The 23817-nt window shown below is 33.1% G+C and overlaps 1 pseudogene; it reads left to right on the top strand.

The window, feature by feature from the left end:
* The first annotated feature begins 4371 nt into the window (after window positions 1–4371).
* Window positions 4372–7272, top strand: LOC107507197 (annotated as a pseudogene).
* Window positions 7273–23817: the final 16545 nt, after the last annotated feature.

Genomic DNA, 23817 nt, shown 5'->3' with positions numbered 1-23817 from the left:
TACTTTCGAGATTTATCAACCTCTTGTTTAATTCTTTCAAATTACATTTTAGTAGATATAACACATATCTAATTAAATGGAGCAACACTATCTTATCTGATCACTGAGAATGTAATATCCTCCTCTCCTGCAGTGTATTTGCTTTTTACATGGAAGAAGAAAGTATAGAGGTATTAAATGGGAAAGGATATTTATAATAGGTAGACATCTTAATGGTAAAAACAATTAAGTGTACAAAAGATGTTTACATGCATTGGATAAACTAGTAAAAAACTGGTTTATTAAGTTGTACAGCTTTACATATTTCAGGAGCTTTTTACATAGCATGTAGAAAAATAACTATAGATAAACTTTTGCTAATTAAAAATAAATAGAAAACAAGACCTATAATACCGCTTAGATAAAAAAAAAAAAAAAACCTCACTAAGACACTATTCTTTTACAAATATACTTAACCAAGACATTTCTATTTTGTCATGTGTTTTATATTTTCACTGTTTTTGATAGACTATGCTGTTAACTGCCAATGCAATTGCTCCCAGTACAAAGAAACTTCATATTAATTTCATGAGTTTAAAAAAGACTTCCCATTTCTTTTACATTTCCAATCCCTCTTTTCCATGCTCCTAAGAGAAAGAATAGTTTATTCTTTTTATTCACTTATTAGACATAGGGGTGATGTAGTTTTATATTTGTTATTGCTAAATCAAAAAACTAATAAAACTTATTTACTCTAAGCTTAAAATGTGATTAGAGAAGTATAAATATTATCTACATATACTCCAAAAATATTAAAAATATATGAATTACAGATTAACATCATGTACCTCTGATATGATATATGCAGAAGGGCACATCAATTCTGTGGCATTCTTGCCAAAATGTATAAGCTTAATGTGATCATAAGAAAACATTAGATAAACCTTCACTGAGGGACATGTGACCAACATTTACTCTAAAAAATAGAAGATCTATACTCTTTAAAACACTGTGTTAAAATTAAAGAATAAAAGGAAAGATTGAGAAACTGTCAGAGATTAGAGAAGGCTAAGGAGACATGGCAACTAAATGCATAATGGGAACTTGGAACAGAAAAGTGACAATAGTGGGAAAAGTGGTAAAATCTGAATAAAGACTGTAGTTTAGTGAATAGTATCTTGCCAATTTTAATTTTTTAGTTTTGATCATGTTTTTATGGTTAGGTAGTATGTTGACATCAGGAAAAAGTAGATGAAAAGTAAATGAGAACTCTCTATACTACTTTTGCAACATTTCTATGTCTAAATTTACTTTAAAATAAGAATTTAGAAAATAGTCTTATACTTAACACTTTTCAGAGGCATGCTCATATACATTTATCTTTCTCATTATTTAAGGTGTATGTTTATTTGCTATTACAGGTAGTGGTGTATAACTCTAACTTAGAAATGAAAAGGGACTTAAAATCATGCATTTTGATGTCCTTATTTTATAAATGTGGAAATTGTAGAGCCAGGGAAATTGGGAATGAGATTAGACCAGCACGCAGGGACCCTGATTCACAGTGTAGGTTTTTCCCACATCAGACTCCAGACTGAGTAGGGCTATTAGCAGAATTTATGATTTAATTACTTAGATTTTTTTTTAAATTACAAAGAATAACTTAAATAATTTAACCTGCTGTATATATATGATCTTCTCAGAGCCTGGTTTTAGTTTCTGTTTTTTATTTTTTCATAAAAATATTCACTGGCCTTGAGTTACCAAATGAAATTTAAAACTAGTGACATATAAAGATATTAATCAAAAGCAAATATTACTTTATTTATTAGTGGGCTCTGGTGGTCTATAATCAAAGTACAATCTGTTGAATAAAATAGATTGCTTTTTTAAATTTTATTGATTGTTTCTTTGAATTTTATGAATCATTACTTTCGACATATGTTTATTTACATATTTTTTCTTATAAAGTGAAAATAAAATAAAATAGTTTTTCAATGTTTTTTCATAATTTTTACTTGGGTCATACCGAGGCAAACATGTGGTTTGGTTATTTCTTTGGATATGAAATATGAAATATCCAAAGAAATAACGTGCGTGCGTGCGTGTGTGCGTGTGTTTTCAAATTGAAAAGATACATTTGTCTCTTTTATAGAAATATAAGCAAAAATTTAAAAATCTGGGTCAAATAGCAAGAGTGCCTGATTCGTAGCAATTGAATATTATATTTAAATAGTTATCTATGAACTTTAAAATTTAGTATCCTGTTAATTGTCATGAATCTAAGGTCTTGAACTGAAGTAAAAAGAAGGAAGTGTTTATTTATTATTTATAGCCATTAACACAATGCAATGTCATAATTTTTCTCCTTGAGCCTTACTTATTGTTTTTGCTGAAATATTATTAAACATGGGAAAAGAATTCTATAAATGACTTTGAAGTTCTTTCCTATACAAAGAAGATTGCCTATGTAATACTGACTGCTGGTCTGTGCTGGCACCCCATGGATGCTGCCTAACATGGAATAACTGGAGGTGCTGTTCTGTAGAAACTGACATGAAAGGAGTCTCACCACAGAATGTGGTTGAGAAGGTTTTGTTTTAAAAAAATGATCAGAAGATGATCAATAAAATTGATAAGCCTTTAGCCAGGCTGAGAAAGAGAGAAGACACAAATTACTAATGTCAGAAATTAAGAGAAAATATCATCATAGGTCCCATGGACAATAAAAAGATAATAAAGGAATACTATGAAAAACTCTGCGATCATACATTTGAAAATATAAGTAAAATGGATTAATTCTTTAAAAGACACAATCTGTCAAAACTCAAACAAAAAGAATAATTAATAGCCTTCCAAAACAGAAAGCACCAGGCACAGACAAGTTCATGATGAATTCTACCAAACATATAAGGAAGAAATTATACCACATTTTTAACGATCTCTTTCAAAGTATAGAAACAGAGGAAAAACTTTCTAACTCATTTTGAGTCCAGCATTACCTTAATACCAAAAAATAGAAAATATAATACAAGAAAACTTATAGACCAATATTTCTCATAAATATAGAAGCAAAAATCTCAAAAAAATATTAGCAATTGAATAAAACAATGTATAAAAATAATTATACATCTCAGCCAAATGAGATTTACCTCAGGTATGCAAGACTGGTTTAACATTTGAAAATCAATTAATATAATCCATCACATCACCAGACTAAAGAAGAAGAAAATCACATGATCTAATCAATAAATGCAGAAAAAGGATTTGACAAAATCCAATACCCATTCATGACAAAAAACTCTCAGCAAACTAGGAATAAAAGAGATCTTCTTTAACTTGATAAATAATATCTATTAAAAAAATCCTACAGCTAACTCTAACTTAATGATGAGAATCTATAAGCTTTCCAGCTATGATCTGAAAAGGCCATATGTCTCCTCTCTAGGATCTTGAACAGAAGTGTGGAGGGCATAGTTCAATGGACTTGTGCAGTTCAAATCTATGTTATTCAAAGGTTAATTGGTGATTAAGAATTTATGTGGAGGGCTGATTTAAGTTATACATGAATTTTCTATTGTGCAGATGGTCTGCACCACTGTCGTTCAACGGTCGACTATATGTGGAAAGGCAAAACAGAATGGCCAACACAATATTAAAGGAGACAAAAAGTTGGAGGACTGACACTACCCGACTTCAATATTTTCCATGAAGCTGCAGTAATTAAGACAATGTGGTAATTGGTAAAAATAGAAAAAATAGATCAATGGAATAGCCCAAAAATGGACTCACATAAATATAGTTTAATGATTTTTTTTTTGATAAAGGAGCAATAACAATCTAGTAAAGAAAAGACAGCTTTTTTCCCCCCCAACAAATGGTGCAGGGACAACTGTATATCGATGTGCAAAAAAATATATTTATATACGGACTTTACATCCTTCATAAAATTTAACTAAAAATGGATAATAGGCTGAAATGCAAAATGCAAAACTATAAAATACCAAGAAGATTACGCAGAAAAAAATCTAAATGACCTTGAACATGATTCTAACTTTTTAGATGCAATATTAAAACCGCAGTCCCCAAAATAAAGTTGGACTTCATGAAAATTAAAAATGAGAGAAAACCTTAGCCTTTTCAAGAAGGAAGAAGAAGATGGAGAAGGGGAAGGAAGAAGGGGAGGAATGGACACAAAAAATAGCAGATCTTTAATAGAAAATGTAGGGCAAAGAATTATGACCAGTAACCATTCCAGGTAACAGTCTATCAACAAGCAGGAGAATTTTTAGGATCTGAAGACTCTTGGCACAACTTTGATGTACTCATGTTCCTCAGAAAAGACATATTGGTTTGAGTCAACTTAGAAGATTTATCTTATTGAACACTATGATGGACAACAGAAGGTAAGTTAGTTTTTGGTCAGGATTCTCAGAATGGCACAAATCCAACTTGATATTCCAAATTTGAAAAAAAAAAATTTAAATCCCTGTACCCATTACTCAGGAAGCAAGTAAAGGCATCTTAAAAGCATAATTATTAACTAAAAAAAGAAATACCAAAGCAGTGCTCAAAGAATTTATGTTTAAATTAGTGCATAATCCTCTAACTTCCACTTCTCAGAAAGGTTTTGTGTATCTGTAGGAGAAAGTCATTATTTAAATTATGGAACATTACATATCAAAGCTGTTTTTGTCAAGGATGTTTAGTTGCTTTAAAATACTTTTTTAAAAAATACAAGATTTAGGACCAAGATTTTAGGAGAAGCTGAAGGAAAGAAAGGAAAACAAATTTTCCATGAAGAAAGAGAAAGAAAAAAGAAACTTTCTTTGTATTTCCAAGTCTATTCTTTTTTATCACAGAAAAAAATGTAGTCTTCTGTGATGATGTAAAAGCAAAATTTTCTAGCAAAAGGTAACTGTATTGCATCTGTCTCTTTACCTTTTTTTCTGTTTCCAATATGGGCTCCTTTACACGACAGGAGATATGCAAGTAAAGTGAAAATTCTATTATGCCATTCACCTCTTTTAAAATTCCACAAATGTCTTCATGTCACATATTTTAAATTTTCAAGCATCCTAATATAATATATAAACCACTGTCAAATATCTCTTCTCATTTCCCATCTCTATTTCCTTCAAACTTGGTGCTTTAGCAATTCCAAATTTACTTGTTGCTCTTTTAAGACACCATGTTGTTTCAAACTGCTATCAACTGAATGTTTTTCCCCTCTCTCTGCATACCATTTCTCCCCCAACATACACACATACATTCCCCTTTAACCATGTTGCTTAGTCCATTTGGACTGCTACAAAAGACTACTGCAGGCTGGGTGGCTCAGAAACAACAAAAATGTATTTCTCACTGTTCTGAAGCCTAGAAGTCCAAGATGAAGGCACTGGTATATTTGGTGTCTGGTGAGAGCTTTCTGGTTCAAGATGGCCATCTATCTTGCTGTGTCCTTACATGAAAGTAGGAGTGAGGGGGCTCTCTGGTGTCTCTTTTATAAAGGCACTAATCTCAATCTTGTGGGCTCCACTTTCATGACCTAATCATCTCCCAAAGGCTCCAACTCCTGATACCACCATACTGGGACATAGGATTTAACATGAATTTTGGAGGGACACAAGCATTCAGTCTATGGCACCCAGCTGACTTTTACTAGTACTCCACACCTCACAGGGCATCCTTGACCCTCTTGGGAGCACCAGTGTTCCCAACATGTCTCTATCAAAGCCCTTACAATGAGGAACAAGAATTACTTATTGACTGACTCATCTGACACTCTCCTTGATTGAAGGCCCCTAAGAGAGCAAGGCTATATTACCCACATTTCTTGACAACTCGGCACTCAGTAAACACTCAAAGAATAAAATAAATTAATCTTTCCAGTTATAGTATTCTTTATTACGCTTTATCAACTTAAAAATCAGTCTGAAAAAAAAAGTCAGCTGGCTTTTTTGCCAGAGGACTCTGCTGGGTAAGCATCCTTGATATCTCCTCTCCTGCTGTCATCATGTCTAAGTCAGAACCTCTCAAAGAGCCCAAACAACTGTGAAAGCTCCAGAGGCTTTGAGTTTATCACATATGCAACTGTGGAGGTAGTGGATGCAGCCCTGAATGCAAGACCACACAAAATAGAAGAAAGAGTTGTGGAAACAAAGAGGCTGTCTCAAGAAAAGATTTTCAAAGATCCGGTGCCTGCTTAACTGTGAAAAAGATTTTTGTTGGTGGTATTAAAAAAGACACTGAAGAACATCACCTAAGAGATTATCTTGAACAGTATGGGAAAATTCATGTGATTAAAATCATGACTGATTGAGGCAGCAACAAGAAAAGAGGCTTTATGTTTATAACATACTTACTTACTTTATCTATTTATTTATTTATTTATTTAATTTATTTATTTATTATAGTGACATTGGATAACAAAATTCAGTAAATTTCAGATGTACAATTCAACAGCAAGGCATATATATGCCTTGCTGCTGAATACACACACACACACACACACACACACACACAAGTTTGCATTGTATGTTCGACATCCATAGTTAGATTTCTTTCTGTCACCACATAGTTGACCCGTTTTATCCCATCTATCTCCTCCCTCTCACATGCCAACCTTCTGGTAACCACTCATCTTTGTTCATGTCCATGAGTCTCTGTTTGTTTGTCCTGTTTGTTTGTTGCTTTTAGGTTTATATCCCACATAGGAGTAATATATGGGGTTTTCAGTGTTTTCTGTGGCTTATTTCGCTTAACATAATTATCTCAAGATCCAGACATGTTGTTGCAAATAGCAGTATTTCATCTCTTCTATAGCTGAATAATATTCCTTTGATGACCATGACTCTGTAGATAAGATTGTCATTCAGAAATACCACACCGTTAATGGCCATGAATGTGAAGTAAGGAAAGCTCTATTTAAGCAAGACATGGCCAATGCTTCGTTCTGTCAAAGAGGTCAGAGTGGTTCTGGAAACTTCAGTGGTGATTATGAAGGCATTTTTGGTTGGAATTACAACCTTGTTTGTGGAACAAACTTCAGTGGTTGAGGTGACTTTGGTGGCAGCCATGGTGGTGAGGGACATGGTGGTAATGGGGATGGTTATAATGAATTTCATAATAATGGAAGCAATTTTGGAGGTGGCAAAAAGAAGCTACAATAGTTTTGTCAATTATAGCAATAAATATTCAAATTTTGGATTCATGAAAGAAGAAAACTTTGGAGGTAGACACTCTTGTCCCTACAGTGGTGGCAGCCAATACTTTGACGAGCCACAAACCTAGATGGCGAGGGCCATTCAGCAGAATAAGTGGCGATGGCTGTGGCAGAAGGTTTTAATTACTTCTAGAAAACAAAGCTTAGCAGGGGAGGAGAGCCAGAGGAATGACAGAGAAGCTAGCTACAGGTTACAACAGATTTGTGAACTCAGCCAAGCACAGTGCTGACAGGGTCTTGCTGTTACAAAGAAGACATGTTTTATACAATACTCATGTATATGGGCAAAATTCTAGGGCTGTGACCATTTGTATAACACCTTATTTTAGTTTGTTCTGTGGAAAGTGTAAAGCATTCCAACAAAGGGTTTTAATGTAGTTTTTTTGTTTGCTTGTTTTTTGTATCTATACTGCTGATTGCTAAATGTAACATGCCTTTTTTTTTTTTTTTTTTTTTTAATGTGCTATGTAAGGTTAGTCTATTCTGAAGCTATCTTGGTAAATCATCCTAACAGTGTGACGTTATAATTCATTCAAGGTGATGCCAGGTTCCATCAGAAATTTATTTACAAACTGCTTGGATGCAGAAGCCACTGTCTTTAGAAACCTTGGTGTAATTGAGTTGACAGTTACTGTATTATGACCTGGAGTTCACTGTTAAGAGAATCACCCAAACAGAGTCATGAAGTTTATTTGGTTATTAATGATTGTTGCACCTCCTATGCAATATATCTAAATTGAATTAAGGTACTAGATAAAATTAAAGATGGGAATGAAGATAGTGTATTATCAATTTTCATGTATAGTTAATAAATGATTAACATCCTCTTGAAAAAAATCAAAACCCTAGGAAATTTTTGGAACTGAATAATGTGTATTATATTTATTTTAGTGTTTCCCAGGAAACTCTTGCAATGTTACTCATGTGATACCCCTTTAAGCAGTAGTTAGAGTTTAGAACTAACTTGTATGAGGGTTATTGTCATAGCAATAATCTTTTAATCTTTTAAAATTTCTGTTGAGCTTATAGGTTCTTAGGTCATCAAGATGTTTCTGGTACTTATAAATATTCCAAAGTTGTCAACAGGATTTGAGGGTATGTGCATTTTCTGGTGAGGGAATCTATAGCTTTCTTGAGACATTCCAAAGTGTCTGGAAAGGATAAAAGAAAAAAAAAAAAGAGGAAAATTACCGAATGAAAGTGAAGAGGAGATATTTAGAAAATTCAGGAAAAAAAGAAAGAAGGGTGCTCAAAAAGAGTAAAATGACACCTAAAAAGAAAATGAATAGGCCATCAAAAATCATGCTTAATCAAAATTTGTCTAAAGTCAGATGCAACATGACACAGCCCCTCTTTTGGGGAATAGATATATCTGAATATAAATATATTCACCTTTTCCCTACTAGAGTGAGAAAGACCATTAGAGGACTTAAAAAAATAATGACACTTAAAAGCTCAGTGTCTTGGTAACTACTTAGTTTTCCAAGTTACAATAGTCAATGGGTATCGATAAAGAGGACACATGGTATTTATAGCATACTGGCATTTGATCAAAATGAACATTATTATCTACAGCAGAAAGATATTTCATTATAAAAGAACTGAAATTAAAATATTGATAGCCTTGCTTTCCTTCTCAGGTGAAATATCCATAACCAGGATAAAGATAGATTTCATAGCTTCCCAGTGACAGGAACAAAGGAATCCATGAGCATGCTCAAGTGTGACCTATGCAGACATTTAATTTAGGAAACCTCTTCAAATTTGATGTGTTTTGTAGCTGTGGGGGAACTGGCCCTAGGATTTAAATTTCTAGAGATAATTAGAGATATGAAAAAAATAAAGTCTCAGAAATCTATCTTAATAAAATACAATTAATTATGAAAAAAATAATTCTACATGAGCTGGCAATTTTAACTCATCATTGAAAACAAAAAAAGTCAACAGATATCCAGGATTCTAAATTTAAGGAGGAAAAACACAGTATTTATGAATAAAAGTCAAGACATTTATTCAACCCCAAAGCCAGATTGCCTGGCTGTTTTGAGGATGCTCACCAGGCCATTGTTTGGTTGAATGCAGGTTGAAGACTTTTGACCACAGGATTTAATTTACTAGATTCACATATGTGTCAGTCACCCAAATAAGGAGGCCATGTAGAAATATTTTTAGCAAATGCTTCCATAGTGAGCACCTTAATTTGTTTTCTTGTAAAATATCAAGAATGGCAAGGGCACGTTTGCAAGCATTACAATTTTACATGCATTTTTAATATAATATGTTTCATAAAAACCCTTACAGATTGGCTGTATCTTGTTAATAATGGTCCTTCATCTCTAATCCCTGGAGGGGTCTTCATTCTGGAAAAGAGTATCTAGGCACCCCCTGGGTATTATTTAGGAGGAATGACTGCGTGATCATCTACTCCTGTTGTCAGTTCAAGTTAAAATATTTTATGACACTGTCAAAATTTGGTCAATAACAAATAACTTATTGTCATAGTCCATTGCAATAACAAGTAAGTATTTGTCAATAACAACGCAAAGAATAGCTTATCCATCCTGAGTTCCTGTGTGGGCGAAGCTAATTCAAATGTCTACAAAGAGAAGAAGAGAAGAGAATAGTCTAAGATTAAATCTGGTTATAAAGGGCATTTGATATTTCCATCAGTGAGAAGATTCATGCTCTTAAATAACATAGAAAGAGAGCTTTGAAGAATAAAGAAATAAGGATCTGAGTGAATATTTTCTCAAATAAATCAAGGAAAATTTTTTTTAAAAAAGTCCTCAAGTTAGGAGAGTATTGGAAATATTTTATAGAATAATTTAATATTTATTCTACATACAGATTCTTCATAGTGAGGTTACTTTTAAGATAACCAAATTTAATGAAATTATAATGTTTTTGTGTTCAAAGTTGCCAAAGATAGAGAAACATTTTACAGTCAAAATGATATTTTGATATTCATGCATGTTGCTGTCACTTTGCCCTCCTCACCTTGTGACAGTCCAGGAAAAAAAACTTCTGCACCTGAGCCGTAGCTGGGCCTCTGAGAAATGGACAGGATATTTGTGAGCTTCTTGCCACTAGATGTCAAATTCATTATACAGTACTGGCATCTGAGACTCACCAAGGCACTCTACAGCATTAATCCCCTGAAGCATGATCAGATCATAAAGTCTGAGGTTTAGAATGGCATTTGGGGCCATCTAATCCCACACCCCTCCTTCAAATGAGACTCTTCATTTCAATCCATATGTTGGCACAGCAAGCGGTTTCCAGGAATGGTACTGTCTCTTCTTTCTGGGACAGATATTTTCACTGATGCTAATGCATGCTCTAAGTGTTGAAAAGATGTCCTTTTTATCGATATTGGTTCTAACCATAATTACAACTATGTATGTTCGCTGTCACAGCCCTTTAAGACACCTAATAACTCTCCCCCCAAATTTTCTCCTATTTCTCATTATAAAGGTTTTTTGTATACAGTGATTTCCAGACCCTTTCTCATCTTGGTAACCCTCTTCTGAACATAATTAGTTTTTCGTGGTGCCTCTTTACACTTGGAGCCTCATCTTCCGTATGTATTTTGACATTGATAGCTAAGGTTCCTTACCTTTATTTATTTAAGCACTACAATTATAATAGAAGTTTGCCTTATCTTATTATTTGATATAATAATATATATTCATGGGGCACTAGTCACATGAATTTTAGAAAGAGTGAGTCAGGTCTATATTTTTTCAACAAAGACTGGAAGATTGGACATATTGTCATCATGGAAACTGCAAAATGTAAACATAGGCACAAACCTCATTAAGTGAAACAGAGCACATGAAGTAATCTTGAATCCAGAAAAAATGAAGAACTGTTGTAGAAGTAATAGAACACTGCCTCGATGTCTGCTAGAAGAACTTTGTTGATTAAAATATAATTTTAATTATCACAACAACCAATTGCTATTTTTTAAATTCACGTTTTATCTATTCGATTGTTTTTGAATCCTTATTACAATCCTGAGAGGTCAGTATCCTTATTCTTATTTTACAAATGATAAAACTGGAACTCAGAGTAATAAAGTACATGTCTGACATCACAGGCAGGTCAATCTAATTCTGGGGCCCTTATTCATGATCAAGTTCACCAAGCCTCTTAAATATGGCTTCCGTGCCATATTCCCTTGCCAAGGAATCTAGGGGTTGCTGTGAGTGCAAAGATAGAGCTCAGTGGCCCTGAGGTGGTTAAAAGGATAAAATGTAAGAGCTAGGGACCTGTGAGTCCTGAAGTTTAGTACTGACCTGAAAGGTAATTTACTATCATACTGGTCAATGTAACATTATTGGGTTGAGAGGATGACATGAGGTGCCTGGTGCAAGACAACTATGAATCACTCTTTACTTTCTATCTCATAGAAACTTAGAATGTTGGCTTCAGTAAAGGTTAGCATAAGTATGGATTAAAACAAGGAAATATGTCAAAAGAAAGTTATTCCTCTACCCACACAAAAGGAATTACCAAATCTTTATGATAGAAATACAGACTTTTTAAAATATATTATTGAAAACTCATCACTTTTTAGGAATAACAAATTTATCATCACTCAGCCCAACAGTTTTATGTGCCTTCTATTGTTCTAAGTGCTTTTCATGTTTGAATTTATTTAGTGTTTATAATAACCCCATGCACAGAAGGGTTGAGCATCTTGTCAAAGTCATGCAATTAATAAGTCATGGAGCTGGCACTTGCATCCAGGTGTCTTCAGAGCCTCCTCTTTTTTTTTTACCTCTACATAATAGAGTCTCTCTATTCTGCATAATATACTTTTCAATCTCTTGCTGGATATTTCTTTGGGAAAATGCTCCTGTGAGATAACAATTAAACTCTCACTGAACTTTGGAGCTGAGACTCACCCCTGTATCCTTCCCTGTCTCCCATCAACTGGTTCTAAACTCATGGTTGAATGTCTGAGATGAACATGTGGTTTGATGTTCCTAGTTTTAAACTCTGAACCTGTCTATGGCCATGCTACCCTGAATAAGCCTGATACTGACTTTGGAAGCTAAGCAGGACTGGACCTGGTTAGTACTTGGATGGGAGACTACCTAGGAAGACTAGGTGCTGTAGGTGTAAAAAATTTAAAAAATAAGGATTGTAAGCTGACAAGGTCCTTGCAATCTGTGAGGTCAACCAAGAGTTGCCTCACCTAAAAAGAAAAAAGGGGAAAAAAAACACAAACAAAAACAAAACAAAAGCGAAAACAAACCCTGAATGTAAGTAAATGATTCTTTGCTATTTTTTTTTTAATTCAGAGTTTCTTTATGAAAAAATAATTTATGCCCAAATGGTCTTATGTATTTTTTTGAGAAATCTGTTCTACTGCAGTCAACAATGCTATACCTATTTTAGGGATATTTTTTTTTCCTGCGATAAGTAACTTACATCCATCTTTTCTTAGTTTTACCAACTTCAATTTCCATTAAATTTTCCTCTGAAAAATAATTCATTCACTTATTTTGGTTTTTCATTATTAAGAGAGTACTTTAAAGAATTATTATAGTAATAATAATAATAATTTTCAAAAGAAATGATAGGTAAATAGTTCTAACTTTGGTCTATTTGCTATTTTCTTTTCTTCTTCTCTGCCTGAGCCTTTGTTTATTAAACTTCATAGAATGCCAAGACAGCATTTGTAAAGGAGGATTTATTTAACTCTGGGTGAGTTGTACAAACGCAATAACGTAACCCAACTCTTGTTTAATTTTGAAAGCTTTCTCCTAGACAATATTGCTTATAATGGACGGTTCAAGCTAAATTATCCATTACCATTCCCAAAGTTTACAATTAAACTATCGATCAAAACTGGCAGTGATTCCTCCAGCAGACTGAGCATCAAAGCACTGGACTGCATCAGAACCTGAGTGCATGAAGCCTAAAGAAAGTGATGCAGACAGATAGGTAACAGACTGACAGACAGACACATATTCTACTAGTCATCCTGGGATGCAACCTTTGGGAATTTTTCTCCACCAAGAAACAGACTACAACCATGAGTACGTATAGCAGTTTCAATAGCCAGAGGTCCCTGCAATTTGTGACCCCTATCCCTGGCTGTAAAAATTGGAGTTTAACAGGTTCGGCTCCATAGGGAACCAACCTCAGCTTTTAGGCTCCTTCAGATACTGTAGAATGCATCTTTTCTGGGGAATTCCACAATAAAATGACTGTTATTTATCATTACAAACCTCTTTATCATTTAGTCAATAAAAGGCCTCTCTCTCTCACACATTTTTTTTCCTGTGGCGTGCTCAGAGTCAGAAATCGGTATTAGTCTCTCCTGGCCTGAAGGCAGGAGATGTCAAAAGCTAAATCATGATCTACCCTGGCTTCCTGGCTAAATTGTGTATGAAGGCCTGAGGCAAAAAGGTGCACATGCTCATTATTTGAAACAGAGAATTTTTTTCTATCTTTTAGTTTTTCTTCGCTTTTCTGTTTCTTCTTTTTACATATTAAGATGCATGATAAATACACATATGACTCAGAAGATATCAGACTTGAAACAAGATAACGAGAGCTTAACAGTTTTCCTTCATATATTTTCTGATCAAGGAATAAAGAGTGAATTACCATTTAAACAAAAAAGAACAGTGGATTTCACCTCTTGAACTCTCTGGTCATAGTGAAAAAGAAGTGTTTATAATTGGATGTCAGTAATAGATGCCTTTAAAAAGGAGAGTAGAATTCAAGAAGGGTAGATTTTTAGGTAAGCATTAGTAGTATTTTTACTTGCATAGAGAAGCAGAAGTAGAGTTACTACTGTGGACAGGTAAGAGAGATCCACTCCTTTGCACTTGCAAAAAAGGTTTTGCTTCCAGGATTCCTCACTTTCCATAGCTCCTCAGGAGTCAGAAAAGGTCAATAGAATGTCGAGGTAAGAGTAGCTCCGGATAGAACATATCTAAGTACTTCATGCTAAGCCAAATATCTTTAGTGTGCTCTGAAAGCAACAGTGTAACAAAAAATATAATTTGGTGGCCTTAGATCTCCTTTTCATTATATCACTGTGTTTATGCTCATTCTCCTGATTTTTACATATGTCAAAAAAAGAGACAACACTCCGCAGGGGCACAAATTCATTCATTTCTTCATTGTCTTATTTATTTAATGCATATTCTGAGCTTGTCCTATGTGCAAAATACTATTCCAGTGATGGGAATACAGCTGTGAACAAGAGATTATTGAGCATAATGAGATAGGTCCAGAAAAACTTTTAATGATTGCAATTATCGAGATCCATGTCCAATTATTTCATTTATAATAGGTCAATTTACAATGAAGAAATAAAAATTTTACAGTATCTCTGTTGTTAAAAAATTGTTATTTCTCCATGTATATCTAATTCATAGAGGAAATAACATCTAAAAGTACAAAAACTACTATTTTTAAAGCTAAAAATAATTAGATAGAATCTTGTTCAATAATCCCTTTTTAAGGGGAAGAAATCAAGGCTTAAAAATATAAATAAAAAAGCAAAATTTCATGAGCATTTGACTAGTAATGGCAGTATAGGAGCTGATACCTGGATTCCTGTTTAATATGATATCTTTATTCTTACCTTTTTCACATAACATTTACTAAAGATGGATTCACAGTTTGCTTGGCAATGACAAGAGACAGAGGAAAAAGTTTTCTCCTTGGCATCAAATACTGGGACTTACATGATCAAATACCATATTTGCTCACCTGTTTTCATAAGGATGAGCAAGAATGTACTCAGCTCAGGTGGAGGGTTTAGTTTAGCTACAGAATATATTTATATTTGGCGTATGTATATATATATATAATTTTCTTTTTCTTTACTTTGCTATTGGGCAGGTCTCTAAAAATATTGATGCTCACTTATTACTCCTGACATAATGTGGACAGAAATTCAAAATATTTGCTCTAATTCTAGCCTTTCAGCTTTGTTTGACTGACCAGTGAGCTGTTCTTGGACATAATTGGCAGGATTAGAGCAACTGTATAGAGTTCTGTTCTGCAAGATGGAAGATCCAAGTCCCAAAGAACTTAGTTTTAAACAGGTCTCTGCTAATCTTCAAAGCTATGTAAACAGTCTTGAGAGCCAAACAGATCGTGTCGTATGAATACAAGAGTGTGTAAAGCAGAACTTCCATTTTGGTGGGAAATGATGTGAAGTCAAACACTCTCTCCCCCTTCTCAGGAGACCAGAGCACTTCCCCAAAAATTCCACTGCTATTGACAATCTTTCCGTTATTAATTTGTTTGTATCCAAAATGGCCTGGAATATTTTTAAGCATTTACGAAAATACTGGTTCTAAACTGAAACCTTATGTTTTTATCTCAGAGTGAAATTTTATGATTGGTTATAAACCACTTAAAGATGAGATAGTTTATGATAAGAATATAAATAGAAGGCTTAGTAGCACCTTGTTGCAGCTTGACCCACTTCTAAAATAAATAGGACAACAGCATGATATTTAAATTAAAGATTACCTTTAATGAATGCAGACTTGAAATAATGAAAAGAAAGAATTATGTGCACTTTCATTCCTCTCGTCTTTTTTTTTCTTTTCCTTTTTTTCTTCGATTCTATTTTTAAAAGAGCCTGCCAGTTCTAACTTACAAGCTACAACAAGCCTTTATGTTCTAAGTAGTTTAAAAATTATTCAGATTATTTCACAAACTTATCATTATGCCTCTTTTATCATTTAATTCTAAGTCCACATCCCTTAGCTAAACCTGCTACATAGGCACGAAGCTGTGGCTCCTCCATATAAGCAATACAAAAAAGAATTTTAAGAGTACTAATGAGTTTATTTAGGTGTCTTTCCCTTTACGTTATGAGTGTTTATTTCATCCTCAAATCAAACATTGGTTTCCTTGGCCTCACGTGTGGTCCTATTTCCTAACAAAGTGGGCAAATACCTACATTGAGGTATCGGACTGGACAGCAGCATCTGAGCATCTTCCTTGAGATGAATGAACATATTTATGGTGGGGAGAAAAAAAAACAGCACGGTGACTTCCTATAGTGGGGAGGGACTGACTTTCTCTGCTACGTTTGGGTGCTGGGGTATTCTTCAATGTGACTTCGGGACTCAATTCTGTCTCCATATCACATATCTTGATTCTCTTTTGAGAGCGTGATCTTTTTTAGAGAAAAGTGTTCAATATGTACTTTTTGGATTAAGTCAAGTTTGGCATGTCGATATGCAAGAGAAGATCATTCAGACTGATAACACTGTGAACCCTAAATAGGGATGCTATTTTGAATATTTCACATTCTTTTTCTATAACTTCACAAAATTATTGATGGACACTACTTTTGAGTTTGATAAACAAGATTGCTCATGCTTAAATTCCTGATGATGGTAATAAACCTTAAATATTTAAAAAATACCCATCAAAATTTTATGTTCTTATTCTGGCTTGATACATTTTACATTATATATATATATATATATATATATATATATATATAAATATATAATACATGTATTATTTATTTAAAGTTTTCTTAGTGATCCGTATACTTTGTGTCTGGATATTCCCTTAGAATTGAATAGTTATACATTCTGGTAGATGCTGTTATCACACTCAATAATATTACTTTTACCAGCCAAAAGATAGGTACCTGCTCATTGCCATGTTATTGTCTATGTCTTTTGTGGGCTCCAGAAGTTGGGCTTGGTCATGCGACTTGCTTTGCCAATAACAGAGTAGGTGGTCATAAGACGTGCGTGGTAGAAACTTGGTGAGTTATTGCATGGCTTTGCCAATTCTCCTGCTTTTTATCTCTGCCAAGGGAACAACATGTCCCAAATAAGGAGTGCTCCTTTAGTCCACAAAAATCTCAGCTTCCAACATTTGACAATTGAGAAATAAACAGTACTTAAAAACCCCTCAAATTTTGGGGTCATTTTTCTTGGAGAAGAGATGATTTATAGCCTTATTAGTATTTATTTTAAAAAAATAAACTTTCAAGACACAGAGATACAAAGAAGAAAAAATAAAGCGTCATTATCGCCCAATACAGATGACCTTTGTTAATGTGTATATACAGTTTAGAAAACTCAAGCTGAAAAAAAAATAGTATATTTTTAATTTATAATTTAATTTTTATGTGGTAATATGTACCTTTTATTTGATTTCTAAAAATATATTATGTGACAGTTATATATCGTTAGAAAATTTGTCCTCATGTTTTTATGTATAGTTTACCTGACATTCCTATGTATACTTAATATTTGAATGAAATAAATGATGGCAAATATATATTTTATATATATTAACTTTTCAAAACTAATATACTGCCAATGTTTTTAATATCTATATTAGGAAAACATGATTATCTACAAAGAAGTTGAAGCTTATTTTGGAATTGTTTTATTTCATTTCCTATAAACTAAAATAAATTTCATTCTACCATGAAGGAAATGACTTTGTTTTTGTTTTGTTTTGGCAAATAATCACTTGAGGTTTTTGAAATTGGCCTGACACTTTATTCCAAAAGATGGATATCTTAAGAGAAATTTCTTTACAATTCCAAACCTAACTATTACACACAGATCATTGTGATAGATTTGCAAAGTAATGCCAGCAGAAAGTATTTCCTTTGCTCTACTCTTTTTTTTTCACTCTTTATGTCTTGCTTGTCCAGCGATATTCAATTAATGAGAGTCCATTTCATTTTCTGCATGCATGTTTTTATATGCTTACAGAGTATTATGTATTTGTAAAATGTATTCGTAAACATTTGTCTTAGAACAATTAGGAGGGAGCTACTAGCTGGTGTTGATGGACAAGGGTGATTGAGAAACTAAAGGGTACATTTCAAAGCTAGACATGGTTTTTAAGCATTCCACATACAAGATATAAATAGATAAGAAGATAAGTAGATAGATAAATAGATAAGTATAGATATAGATATATAAAATAAACATGTTATACATATATGAGATGTATTATATTTTATAAATAAACATATAGTTTAAATAAATGCCTATCATATTCTCTTGGGTATGGTCATTCCAGATTTTGTCCTTATTTCAAGCGACATTTCAGCTGATCGAAAACTCTTCCCAGAGCAGATTAGTTCAGTTTTCACCACTGATAATGCCTGGTTTTGTACACATGTATTATCACTCTAGACTCTTTATAACATCTTTGAGGATAAGATTTATTCTTATTCAGCTATGTATCTACATCTCTTAGCACGGTTCTTGGTTTACAGTGGGGTTTGATTAATAGTACATGATAATTATGATAATGTGATGTATTATTTTTACATTGGGCCAACCAGAATTATAAAGAAATCTGAAAGCATAATTGCAGGACTCAGCAGTCACGTACTTTGAATAGTGAAGGGAAAAAGAATAAAATGATTGAATTTATTATTTGTTGTTTCAGGGAGTAGAAAAAAAAGAGATAGATTTCAACCCAATCTAAAAAAGATTTTTTTCTAAGTCAATTAGATATTTATTGAGTATAAAGATCATATTTTATATCTCTTGGTGTCATTAGTCTCTAAACTCTGTCCCACATAGCAACTGCTCAATAAATATTTGTGAAATGAAATGATAAGAGGCTTCTCAGAGATAAAGCAAGATCAGGACTAGTATGTGGCTCACTTGTTGTGAGAATGGAAAGAGTTTGACCATCAGAAGGAACAAAGGAAAGGTAATGCCTTTCAAAATAGTAGGCGGTGGAGGCCATAGAGATACAGATTTTGAGAGAAGATTATGGATTTGATTTTAGACTTGTGGAGCTTGCTAAAACTGGGGAAAATGGACAGTAGGCAACTATGAAAAAACTCTGGAGCTTAGTATTTGATAGATGATCATGGAAAGGGGGAGCACGGAATAGAGAATGCAGTTAGCATTAATATGCTTGGGGAGGGAGGGAGCAATTGTGGAGATTGTTTTATGAACTGTACAGATGTCTAACTGATGGACTGTACATTGAAACTAATTAAAATAAATAAATCAATTAATTTTTAAAAATCTGGAGCTTAGGAGGAAACCCCAGTTTGGAAATTTATAATTTGATAGAGATTGGGTCAAGTCCTGACTTCAACATTGGCTAGCTTTATGTCTTTATGGCAGTTATTTCAATACTTTAGATCTCAAATTCATATCGGTAAAAAAGAAATAATTTTGCCCACATTTTAGAGTTGCTCTGGAAATGTTTTTATAGTGCTTCACCCATAATATTATTTAATGCTGGTTTCTTTATCACTGTTGTTATTATTAATTTTTCTTCTAGTGATAACCATTTCAGTAAGGTGAGTGTAGAAGCCTTGTTATAGTGGTTAAAGCAACTAAGATTGCTAACTAGTCCTAAAAAACTGAGAAATTAAGAGATTATTATAATGTAAGCACAAGAAAAAAATTTAAATGAGAGTAATGAGCATTTTTATATGCTGAGAAGGAGCTAGGAGAGAAGAAAAATTTGAAAAGAAGAGCAAATTAAGGAAGAAAGTTCTATTGAATTAAGAAAAGACTGAATGATGAGCAGGGTCTAAAGTAAATCTAGATTGATGGGCTTTGTCTAGGAAGAAAGGGGTCACTTTTTGGTGATAAAGAGTCAAGGTAAGGACTTTTTAACTTTTAACTTATAATGTGTTTAATAATTAAAAATTATTAAGTTTATGGTCTTATCAGTATTCTAAATTATAATGATCTTTATTCCTTTATTCCTCTGTATCTTTATTTCTCACTCTTTATTTCTTAAGAGACTCGATTCTCTAAATAACTTTGGAGCTAAAGGGAAGGTAATCGATATTTTTCCTTTATTAGTGAAGAAATTGAGATCCAGAGGGGGAAAAAACTGTGACATCCTAAATGATGAAGGCTCATGCTACTCCTGTAGCTTTCAGTAAATCTGACTCACTTCTGTACTATGTACCTGTCATTTGATTCCATCTTCAGGTGGCTCTGACCTCACTTTGGGATTTTACTTCCTATCTCTGGCTTCTAGGTTGGGCATTTGAATTTTGCCTGTCCTCACCAAACCTTGGTTTACCCCACAGACTTTTGGTGGCCAGCCTTCTTGATTTTACTTCTTATTTGTCTGGTGTAATAACCTTGAATTCAGCCCCATAAAACCTAAATTAAGAACCCGATCAGGCCAGCTTTGAGCCTTTCCCTGCTTAATAGAATCAATAAGGTTTAAATTTGCAACTAATTAAAAGGTGGGTTCTCTACACCCACTGGGAGCCAGGACATATATCACCTTAACATACATTTGTAGGTACTCATAAGAGCCAAGTTTAGGGGACAAATACCAATGGAAATCTCTGCCATTTGAAACTTCTACAATTTGAATAGGATTTGGCTTCTTCTACATAGAGTGAGCTGCATGGTTAGCTGATATTTCCTGCATTTGTTTGTATCTTCCTATTTCTAAAGATAAATGCTCTCAACTTGCTTTGATAGAGGAATTGCCTTTCTTTTGCCTTCTTTGCTGACATCACCCCCTCTATTCTCTGCAAAGCTCAGATTTATTCAAATTAGGTATTGCTCCATAAAGTGCCTGAATGACTGTTAGTTTAGAAGATTCTTCTGCTCACACTCAGGCGACACTTCTAACCAGCTCATATGTCTCTATGTTCAAAAGGATATCATTTAAATTCTGTCCTTTATATTCTCAATGTGCCTAGAAACAGTTTACTAAACCAAATTGTATTGAAATTCTAACATTAATATTCTACTTGTCTTTAATGATGATCGATTTATTAGGCACCATGAGAAATACGCAAAGAAGAGAAGTAAAAAGACCAGCTATACTTAAAACCCAAAGAAATTGGAAGAAAAGGCCCAGAATCAATTCTACAGTCAAACTGAAATGAAACGCCCTCATGGATGTGTAGAGCTTGAGCAAGAGGGATCTCAGATTTCACAATTATTAAAACTTAGAAACTCCAGTTTTGCAGGCATCTGATAGTTTAAAGTTGCTAAAGTTTGATACTTACTCTAGAATAGAACATTTTCTCTTGCTTACAGATGATGTCTAGGTTTTAGAATACCTAAATTATATTTTGATTGTTATATTTCAGCCATGGCTTTGGATAACCAGTCTCAAATGTACCAGACATCTAGCCAGAATTACAGTTACTGTAATAAAAACTGAAATATCTAGTTAGCTATATTTATATCTCTCTATATATTTGTATATATCTATATATATCTATATACATACATATATTAAAGTTATATGTATGTATTGTTAAAAGTAAGAGTTTATTTTTTAATCCACTGCAAATTTGTTTCAGACTTTATATTTCTGATTTGACTCTGTTCCATATGTTTTCTCTCCTACAGTTAAAGGTATTCTTTGTTCCTTTTCTAGTAGAAAAGGAACAAACGTGATTATATTAAGTATATTTTTGTACTTGATCAAATTCATGTAATAAATGCTTATAAATTTTTTCTGATTAGAAAAGTGTATTGTAGAAAGTTTTAAAAGCATGATGAACAAATTTAAAATAATGAAGAATTCCACTTTTGGAAATAACATTTTTATTTATATACTTGAAGATTAATATGATAAACTTTTCTCTTACCATAGAATTAATTCTTAGTTGAGTTTCATCTTGCAATACACCATTTTTAATGATAACGTAGTATTTTGTCAATGTATGATCTTTAACTTTATTACTGGTAATGATGAAAAAAATGTTATTTCTTTATAATAACTATGGTGTATATTCTAGTAAATAGACATTTTTGTACTTATTTGATTAATTTCTTAGTATAAATTCTTAAAAATATAAGGATGATGTTTACAGTATAATCATTAAGATTTGGGGTTTTAAAGTCACATAGACTGGGCTAAATATCAGGCCTACCAAAAGAGAAAAAACTGCTCAAAAACAGATAATATTATTGGAGAGCTACTCAACTTCAACTTCTCTGAGTTTCAGTTTCATCTTCTATTAAATAGGGATACTTATGCTTATCTCAGAGGATTACTGAAGACATTAAAATGAAGTATAATTATATATATATATATATAATTTTATGGTACTACTTTTCAGGAATTGTTTAAGTGTATTACATGTAAAATCTCAATGAATATTTATAATGAATCTATGAGGTAGTACAGTTAAGGTTAGTAGATGATCAATTAATAATCTTAACTTAAAAGCATAGGAAATTTAAATTTTATAATGGATATAATATACCACTTCATAAATCAAGGATTCCTTGTTAAAGTTATTTTTTGCCCTTGATACATTATATAATTTTTTTGCTTGGCTCCACAGTTGTAAATATTTGGTTGTGTAGCTCTTGGGTAGAGTTACTAGATTTAGCAAGTAAAAATACAGGCTACCAACTTAAATTTGAGATTAAGTTGCACAACAAATAATTTTTGAAATATAAATATGTCCCATGAACTATTCAAGCCTTATACTAAAAAAAAAAATTTGTTTTTAATTTGAAGTTCAAATTTAACTGGGCATCTTCTATTTTATATGACAGTCCTACTCTTGTATTTCATCTCGCCTCTGCAGATAGATTTCAGTTGGAATTTCTTAATATAGTCCCAGAAGTATGCATGACTTAGATGAGCCATAGGGATGGCAGTTCTAGAGCCTTGAAACAAGTGGCAGGACACCTCAGTTCTTACCTCTATTTCATTTGATAAGTTCTACCCATCTCATTTTTTGAGCCCCAATTTTGTTATTATTTTTTTTTTTGTAAGTGAGAGGGGTGCACCAGATGACATCTACTTGCTTCTTGTTCTAGAACTCTCCTCCTCCTTTACTTCATCATCCTCTACAATAAACCTTTCTTGATAAAATTTTTGAACCTACCTTCAGGTAGAAGCATTTATAAAGGAGCAATTAACTAAAATATTTGCATCTCTATACCTACCTCTGTCACTATATCTATCAATAACATGCAAAATAGTATGATGAAAACAAAACAAAACAAAACAAAACAAAAAACCAAGACACCTTCTCTGGGATAGCCAGAATGGTAAGAGAACAAGTCATTTTAAAGAAGTACACAGTAAGATTTTACTCATCACTTGTCCTGGTATGATTAAAGGAGTGATACATGCAAAACTATATGAGATACTCAGTTTCTCAATGTGCACTTTAATACCATGACCACATCTCTTAAAAGCATAACAAGACATTCTCAGTCTCACTGTAAAAGTGTAGCTTTCATTACATCTCAGCATATCCTTCCACAGTATGTTTCCTAGGTGTAGGTTGAACTCTCCCAGAATATAGCCAGGAAGTGCCTGGGAGTTCAAGAATCATGTTGCTTCCCCAGCATTTGCAATGACTTGGACCTGTGCCCTACTATCTGAGTCCATGATATAAGTTAAAAAAAAAAAAAATCCTATTGCTGTTTTTGTTGGTTTACTCCTTTGTCCTTTTTGTCATACCATATATATTTTGATTTGGAATTAGAAATCCTTGCTTCCACCTTGAAGACTTTTCTCCTTTTATCCAGGACAAAGCGGATCATAAAAAATCAAGAGAAGGCAGGATTTAAGCAGATGACTTGGTATAATTAAAGTTGAATAATTGAATTTTCTCACTTTTTAATCAATTGATTTGATAATCAAAATAATGAGAA

This window comes from Rousettus aegyptiacus, unplaced genomic scaffold, assembly GCF_014176215.1.
Source record: "Rousettus aegyptiacus isolate mRouAeg1 unplaced genomic scaffold, mRouAeg1.p scaffold_m13_p_1, whole genome shotgun sequence".
In the NCBI taxonomy this organism is placed as follows: Eukaryota; Metazoa; Chordata; class Mammalia; order Chiroptera; family Pteropodidae; genus Rousettus; species Rousettus aegyptiacus.
This window is presented reverse-complemented; position numbering and strand designations above follow the sequence as displayed.